Raw genomic sequence first — 8,942 nt, 5'->3', positions numbered from 1 at the left:
TCATAGTCCAACATCTGATTCTGAACCCAAAGAACTTTAGCACAGCAAGCAGTGCAACAATGTATTCAACTTCAACAGTTGAGATTGACACTGTAGTTTACTTCTTGCGTTTCTAGGAAACTAGTTTGTTTCCCATAAATTGACATCCACCTGAAGTAAACTTTCTAATCATGTTGCAACCATCTTAATCACTGTCAGTATATGCAATTAAATCAAATGATCTATACTTTGGGTACCAACTCCCCAAGTCTAGTTTTCCCTTCAGTAATATGAAGATTCTTTTGACAGCCAACATGTGAGAGACTTTAGGATTTGCTTGGAATCTTACACACACACATACATCAAACATAATGTAAGGTCTAGATGCCGTAAGATACATCAGTGAACCAATCTTGTCCCTGTACATGTTGATCCACTGAATCCCCGTTTTCATCTGCTACTATCTTATAAAGTGTGTCCCTAGGAGTTGACATGGTCTTCAAATCATTGCATCCGAACTTGGTTAAGATATCTATCACATATTTGGATTGATTTATAAATATTCCATCACCTTTCTGTTGTACTTGAAACCCAAGGAAGAAATTCATCTCTCCCATTGAACTCACACTGCACTTGGACTTCATTACTTTCTCAAACTCCTTGCACATGACATCATTTGTAGATACAAGGATGATATCATCAACATACACTTGTAATAGAAGCAAATCATCTTTTCTTGTAGAATAAGGTCTTGTCAATGGCTCTTCTACATAAACCATTATCAAGAAAATGGTTTGATAACCCATCATACCAAGCTCTTGGAGCTTGATGCAATCCATACAAGTCTTTACTGTGTTTATACTCCTTGTTAGGAATATCAGGATCTTCAAAGCCTGGAGGTTGAGCAACATAAACCTACTCATCCATTTTTTTTTTCCATTTAGGAAAGCAGATTTGACATCTAATTGGTAAACCTTGATGTTCTTTGATGCTGCATAAGCCAAGAAAATCCTAGTGGTTTTCAACCTAGCCACGTGTGCAAACACTTCTTCAAAATTTATTACTTAAACTTGTAAGCATCTAAATGCCACAAACCTTGCTTTGTTTTTCACTACAATCCCTCTTTCATTCATTTTGTTTATGAAACCCCATTTTGTTTATGAACCAATCCCTCTTTCAACTAGTTCCCAGACATGTAAACCTCTAAATTGTGCCAATTCCTCCTGCATTGCTTTTACCCACCTGATGTATTTCAACTCTTGTTCAATATTTATTGGTTCAACCAGGGAGAGAAAGCATGAGAAAATACAAATATTTACAATTTCTTATCCACTTCTGGTAACTCTTTCATGCAGGTCACAAATGATGTTCTCTAAAGGATGATTTCTTTGTGTTGAAGTGGTTTGAACTTATTGTTATTTCATGTTCCAAATTGGAAACATTAAGATTTGGTTCTTCATTCTGTTGATCTACAATGTTTGATAGGGAAGCAATGGCATTGTAGGTTTCAAGATTGTTGAACAAGGATTCAAACATATTAGTAAGATTATTTTCAGTTTATGCTACATCTTGAGATGGAACTTCAGTGGTTATAGCAGGTTCTGACTCTTGATTGTTAATATTTTGCTCATCTTCTTCATTCTCAACATTTTTCTTCTTCTTAAACTGAAATTCAGTTCTCTCATTAGCAACTTTGGACCAAAGTTTCATAGTGTTAAAATGGTACTCATTGAGTACAATGTCAGATGATTTAATCACACTTAAATGATTTTTCACATAAACTATGTAAGCTTTAGAGTGTGATGATTATCCAACAAAGAAGCATTTAAGAGACTTAGCATGGAATTTGTTCAAATAGTCCTTAGTGTTTAACAATGAACACTTAAAACCCAAAGGCTTAAGGAACTTAACATAGGGTTTCCAATTAAACAAAATCTCATAAAGAGTTTTGCTTTGATTCTTGTTGAGAAGCAACCTGTTTTGAACATAACATGTTGTGTTGATTGCTTCAGCCCAAAAAGATACAGGTAGGTATGCATCAACAATCATGGTCATTGAAGCTACAATCAAAGTTCTATTTATTCTCTTTGCGGCACCACTTTCCTCTAGAGTTCAAAGAGCACTGAATTGTTGAAAAATTCCTTTTACAAGACAAATTCAGTCATTTCTCCATTTTTGAAATATGTTCCATTATCACTTCTTATTACCTTAAATCTTTTATCTAGTTGATTTTCAATTCTTTTAATACATCCCTTGATTAGCTCAGCAGTTTCATCTTTGGTAGATAGAAAATATACCCATGTGAATCTTGCATAAACATCAATAATCACTAGACAAAATCTTTTCTTGCCAATGCTTGGAACACTAATAGGACCAAATAGATCCATGTGAAGCATCTCAAGCACTTGTTCAATTGAGTTTATTAACTTTGTCTTGTGTGATTATTTATGTTGTTAGCCCTTCAAGCATGAGGAATGTTTGTCATCTAATTTGAACTCCCTTGTTGGTAAACCAATAACATGTTCACCATTCACAAGTTCGTTCATGTTCTTTAAATTTACATGACACAATTTCCTATGTCATAACTTTGATTCATATTTTCAGGAGCCATCAGCATGATAATTGTTAGGGGTCACTTTATCTCTAGTGTGATCTTGAAGGTTATCCAGATAGCTTGGATTCCCAGCTAGCAGCAGGATCCTGAACTAACCAACTATACTTGTTTTATTTGTTATACTTGCAGACTACTTAAAGATATAACAGCCTACAACTGCTAGCTGATTTATTCTGACTGAAAGATTGGATGACCAAGTTGAAACACACGTGGGATCGGAGAACACGTCTCCAAACGGTCATGGCGGCTAGGGTTCCCGGAATTGAAGGAGATATAGTTATTTTTCATTTCTATATAATGGGTCTGTTAAGAACGATTAGGGACACATCCTTATGCACTCACACCACTGAAACTTGTATTCTAGCCTTCATTTTTACTTTTACCGCATTTGTCTACTATATTGCTCACCTCATTGTTGAAGAACACTCTACATCACTTAACAAAATTGTTCAAGTATTGCTTCGGTGATTTTTGACTAAAACAATCATGTCAAGAGGAATCACTAACTCAGGTTTCAAAATGAAGCAGTGTGAGCCAATTTCAGAAGTAGCCCCCAGCAGCCACATAATCTCGAGTTTCGCGCCTTCCATATGTGATATCGATATCCCGAAGTAATTCCAGACTCCAAGCATGAAGTTGTATGATGTGACCACGGATCCTGAAGAGCATTTCTCCCAATATCGTGAGAGAATATAGATCAAACCCATACCTCGGCTTCTCAAGGAGGCCTGTTTGTGCAAAGGCTTTGGCTCAACCCTGACCAGAGCTACGTAAAATGGCTCCTAATTGTCCATCCTTTCTCTATTAAATATTTTGCTCATTTAGTTAATCTATTTAATAACCAATATTCATGCAGTAGAAGTTTCGAAAGGTTAACTAGTGACTTATATATAGTAACAAAGAAATAATATTAACCCCTTAGGAATTTCGTCAGCAAATTCAGCAATGAATCTCTATAGATCCACAACCTCGATGTTGCAACAGCTGTGCAAGCTTTCAAGATGGGTCTCAAGAAGGATACCTCTTTCTATGAGGATCTCGTAATAAAACCTTATAGGAATTTTGACGAAGCAAGGAGCAGGGCTCTAAGGTTCATCAGGCTAGAGAAAGACAAGATGATTCATCAAAGGCTGGATGGTTCTAACAGCTACAACCATCCAAACAGGAAGACAAATTCCCCATAATCTAAACAATATCGATCCAAAATGTATTCCAGGTTCGATAGAGTCAATGTGGTAAATGATGATGAGGATGACGGATCTTATCCTAACTTACATGATTATTATTTTTCAATTGATAGTCCTCGATTAATATGTGCTATGTAGGATCTAGGAGAAAATGGAAGACGGCCACGAAAGAATGAGAAGAATGGTTCCTGGAAAGACAAGTCCAAATGGTGCTCTTTTCATGAATATTGTGGTAATGTGATGAAATACTACATTGCTCTAAGGAGGGAGAACAGCTACCTACTCAACAAAGGTCATTTAAAAGAGTTGATGGGAAAGAAGAATTGAAACCAGGATCCCAAGCAGGATTCCAAAAGGGCAGAATCTCCACCACATGGCGCTCTGATCGTAAATGTTATCTCCAGAGGATCAGATATATGCGGCACATCCTACTTAGCAGCAAGAAGGAATGCCAAAGTAGCTAAAGCAGAAAAGCCCGAGGGACCAACTAAGATGATGACGTTGCCCAAAGAATATGGAGTCACATTCGATGATGAGGAAATGAACAATATTCAGGATCCTCATCACGATGGTCTGGTCATAACCCTTTATATTTCTAATTGTTTTGTACGCATGATCTTGGTAGACAATGAAAGTTTCGTAAAGATCATCCAATTGGACACCCTGAAGAGGATAAATATTATGGAATCCGAGATTATATTGAAGTCTTTGGTCTTGGTGGGATTCAGCGGGGACGCCAAGAATATAGTGGGAGAGGTCAAGCTTCCAGTTTATGTTTAAGAAGTAAACTCTTATCCATAAGTTTTGTGTTATTGATGCATTACACTCTTTCAATGTTATCATAGACAGGCCTTGGATCCATGATATGTAGGTTGAACCCTCAACCTATCATCAATGCATCAAAATGCCGATACCTTAGGGGATTGTCAAGATTCAAAGTGACTAGGAGGAGGCTAAAGACTGTTATGCCTCGTCGATGAAACCAATGGCTAAACCAACTCATGCATGGCAATCAAAGAACAAAATGCTTGATGTCTTGGAAGCAACTGAGCAAGAGGTCAAAAAAGCACAATTAGATGATCAGGATCCTTACATCAAAGTGCTGGTAGGAACTGGGATTCTTGAATAAGTTGAAGATCGGTTGGTCAAGTTCCTCAAAAGCAGAACCTCTACTTTTGCATGGAAGCATGAGGACATGACAGGTATTTCTTAAAATATTATTACTCACAAATTGGGTTTGGATAAAAGTTTCAGGCCAATTCAACAAAAGAGAAGAAAGTTCGCACCTGAAAGAAAAGTCATCATCCAAGAAGGGGTTGAGAGGTTGTTGAAAGAAGGGATTATTATGGAAGAAAAGTTCCCAAGATGGTTGGCCAATATGGTGGTAGTCCAGAAAAAGAATGGCAAGTGGAGGGTTTGTGTTGACTACACGGACCGCAACAAATCTTGACCAAATATCCTTTCCCACTGCCACACATAGACTCCATGGTGGATGCAACTGCTGGGCATGAGATGCTGACCTCTATGGACACCAAATCCAAATGGAACCCTTAGACCAAGAAGACAGGAGATTCATGAGTTATAATTGGGAGGAAACAAGTGGGATCCCTAGTACGTTCTATGTACTTGCGAAAACCGTTATTTTTGTCTGACCACAAAAGTAAGCTACCTAGAAGTCATCCATCGTATACATACTCGCTTTGTTTTGCAAGGAGTTACTCAATTATCATACAAGATATCTACAAGGGACATATATCCGGTGGATATTCGTGATGACGAAGATGTATCATGGTTTTTAAGACGACTTGAAAACAATGATAAAAAAAACTTTTTATTTGTATGATGTCAATGATTCTCCACGAGAGATGTATCAAGAAAAAAATACAAAATGTAAAGAAAAAGATGTTGTAGACCAAAAGTTTGTTAGTAGTCAAACACTCGTGTCCGCATGTAAGTTTTTCCATCCCTGAATTAAATATTATATATGACGAATCTACTGATGAAGACGTGTATGAAGATGATTTCGACAAACAGAAAGGTAAAGACCTTATGACAACGCCTATCCTTAAAAGTACTTGTGATAAGGGTAAACGTGTAAAACTGGTTGAGCGTACACATTCACTCATCACCAAAACCTTTGAAAACAAGGAAGCTCTTCTTTTGGAACTAGGGATGATGGCCACAAATGAAGGTTTTGAATTCAAAGTAGATAGATCATTAGAATCATGATACGATGTTTCTTGTAATTCGGATGAATGAAGTGAAAGTTGAGGACATATAGTCTGAGCAGGAACAACAACTTTCATGTAACGTATTTTTATCACAACCATAGGTATCCACATAATAGTAATGCAAGTAAAAAGGTGTTAGGTCAATACATTAAGGATCTCACAAAGAGCATGGAAGAACGTACTGAGGTAAAGACATATATCTAGACTTTAATCGTCGGTCTTAGATTGACTTGAGTTATAAACATGCGTGGAGAGGGAAAACATATGTTGAAACGTTTCTTGGTTGAACTTCTGAAGAATCTTTTGTAAAACCACCAGCGTATTACCACAATCTACAGATAGCTAATCTCGAAACTGTTACACGCATATTAAGAGACGACTTAAATCGGTTTTAAATATTATTTTTTGCTCTAGGTGTTGCCGTTAGTTTTACTTCTACTATATTATTCATGCTTTTGGACATAATGTTACGTTAGTTTAATTTAACTTAATTTGATATTTGAATACATGTCTTTTCAGATTAATAGTTTTGTTAGGTATCTGAGGCCTATAGTTGTAATAGACAGTGCACATCTAAAGGGAAGTTTTAAAGGAACAATGTTTTTGATTGTTGGTATGGATGCAAATAATCAAAATTTTCCAATCGCATATGGGATCGGAAATACTGAAAGTGGGAATTCATAGACTTGGTTTTCAAGGAAACCTGAAGAATGAATCGATGATCATGAACAATGGTTATTATTTCTAACAGAGCTCAATCATTTGATTTAGGCATTCGAACGTCCTTTCCAAAGGCATATCATGGAATTTGTTGTTGTCATTTGATGGTCAATCTACGATTAAGAGGGAGGGTTCAAGAATCTATCTATTGAGCCACATGTAAAGCTTACACCGTTGGAGAATTTAATCGTTATTTTGAGTTACTTTGTCAAATACGTCCTACCGTTGAGAAGACCCTCTGAAGCATCCCATTCAAAAAAGGGCTAGAGCACACTCTATGGTCAATCATTTTAATATAATGACATCCAATAGTACAGAGTCCATAAACGCACTATCTATAGATCCATAAAAAGAAACAGCCGTCAAACTCATCAATTATTTTAACGAATTGTTCTGCATATGGTATATTGAAAGGTGTCAAATGGTAGGCAATATTTATCCATCATTCTATTATAATAATATTTATTGGTATAGATTCTTATACATATGGTTTTTATCAGCTAAAAATAAACACGTTTTGACAAAATGGGCTCACACTAAAGTCGGTAGAACGGTAAAAAATTGCCGCACGTGGAATGTTAGGGGATCAACGAACAATAGTTTATTGTTCATGATGGAGGAAATCGTCGTACGGTTGATTTGGAAGCGAGGACATACACATGTCGAAAATGACAGTTATCTGGGTTATCATGTGGCCACTTGATATTGGTATGCAAATCATTGAAGCAACATGATTGTTCTCAATAGGCTATGAATTGGTTTAAAAAATATGTTCATGATGCAACTTATGCGGAGTCAATAGATCATTTTGCGCATGAATCTGAATGGGAGGGTGAACATAATATTTTACTTCCACCATACATGGATAAAAGGCAAGTTGGTCGTCCGCAAGAAAACAAACGTATACAGTCCCATTACGAGATTGAAGAACCAAATGGTTGCTCCCGATGTGGAGATAAAGATCATAAGCGAGACAAACGTGCGCCTGAACATAATCATCATTAACACCAAATGTGATGCTTCTTACTTGGTAACAAGTTTCTTTTCAAAACCTAATGTTGACCAACAACGCACCAAAATAAATGACAATCTTTCTCATTGTTGGATGACATATGTTCTATATCGCTCTCTAGTTACGCTCATACTGTAAAATAACACCATATCTTGTGTCTGTAGATCTAACCGAACAAGTGACCAATGATGTCTTTCAATACAATACGAAAAATTAAAAAAAATCAACATGTAAAAATTAAGGGTATGGTTTCATTTAATCATTAGCATAGCTAATGGCATTTTTATTACCCGAGACTAACAAATACTTATAGAAATTGGGTGGTAGAATCGTCCAACTCATATTCAATAATCCATCGCTTTGAAGCTGTTGATGCCTCCATTTTATCATTTTTCCAACCCAACCGTGTATGTGCTGAAGATTAATAAATTTAATTAAAAATTAAGAAACTATCATCAAATGTATTTGTTTTCGTTACCTCGGCCGACAAGTACCCATTACACGCATAACCTAACAAGGTTCCCCATAAAAGTTTGTCAAACTTTAATTGTTGAAAAAAGACAACATCATAACAAAACGGAGAGTCACCACTATTATAACTCTTCGGCATTAACAGACCAATTGTCTGGCACGTCGTCTGGAATAGCCCATTTCCTTTTTGGTTGTCTTTCGGCAAAGGAATTTTTTTTAGCGGACCTTCAATCTATGGAACACGATGATTCATAACTATCTTTTAGACACCTCCACTTCGGCAGAACTCACGCTAATGTCTTCGGTAGCGGCTGAGAATTGTACTCGTTTGACATGTGTTCTTGTAGAAAAAATGATTATCAGATGGATGGAGATAAAAGAAAAGATGAGTAGAAGGGGATGAAGATAAACTAAGAGGTAGTTGGATAAGAAAAATAATTAAACCGACGAGAAATTTAAAATTCCGACGGGAAAAAAGACAGTCGGATCCGACTGTCCAAAAACTGTCTCCGTCGGAGCCGGCTGTCTTTTCCTCCGACGGTACGTTCAGCTAATCGGTCGGCCGGATACTTGAAACGTCGGATCCGACGGAGAAGCCGGCGCGTCAGAATAGGTTAAAAATTCTGTTGGAACAGGATGGTTTCCGTTGGATCCGACGGAATAGTTTGGTTATTTTTGGAATTTGGTTTGGTCTAGGGATAAAACTAGAAAAACTTGGTCAAAAAAGA

The sequence above is a fragment of the Bidens hawaiensis genome, unplaced genomic scaffold (genome assembly GCF_021521415.1).
Source record: "Bidens hawaiensis isolate Kalapana, Puna unplaced genomic scaffold, B.hawaiensis_p1.1 tig00053359_1, whole genome shotgun sequence".
In the NCBI taxonomy this organism is placed as follows: Eukaryota; Viridiplantae; Streptophyta; class Magnoliopsida; order Asterales; family Asteraceae; genus Bidens; species Bidens hawaiensis.
This window is presented reverse-complemented; position numbering follows the sequence as displayed.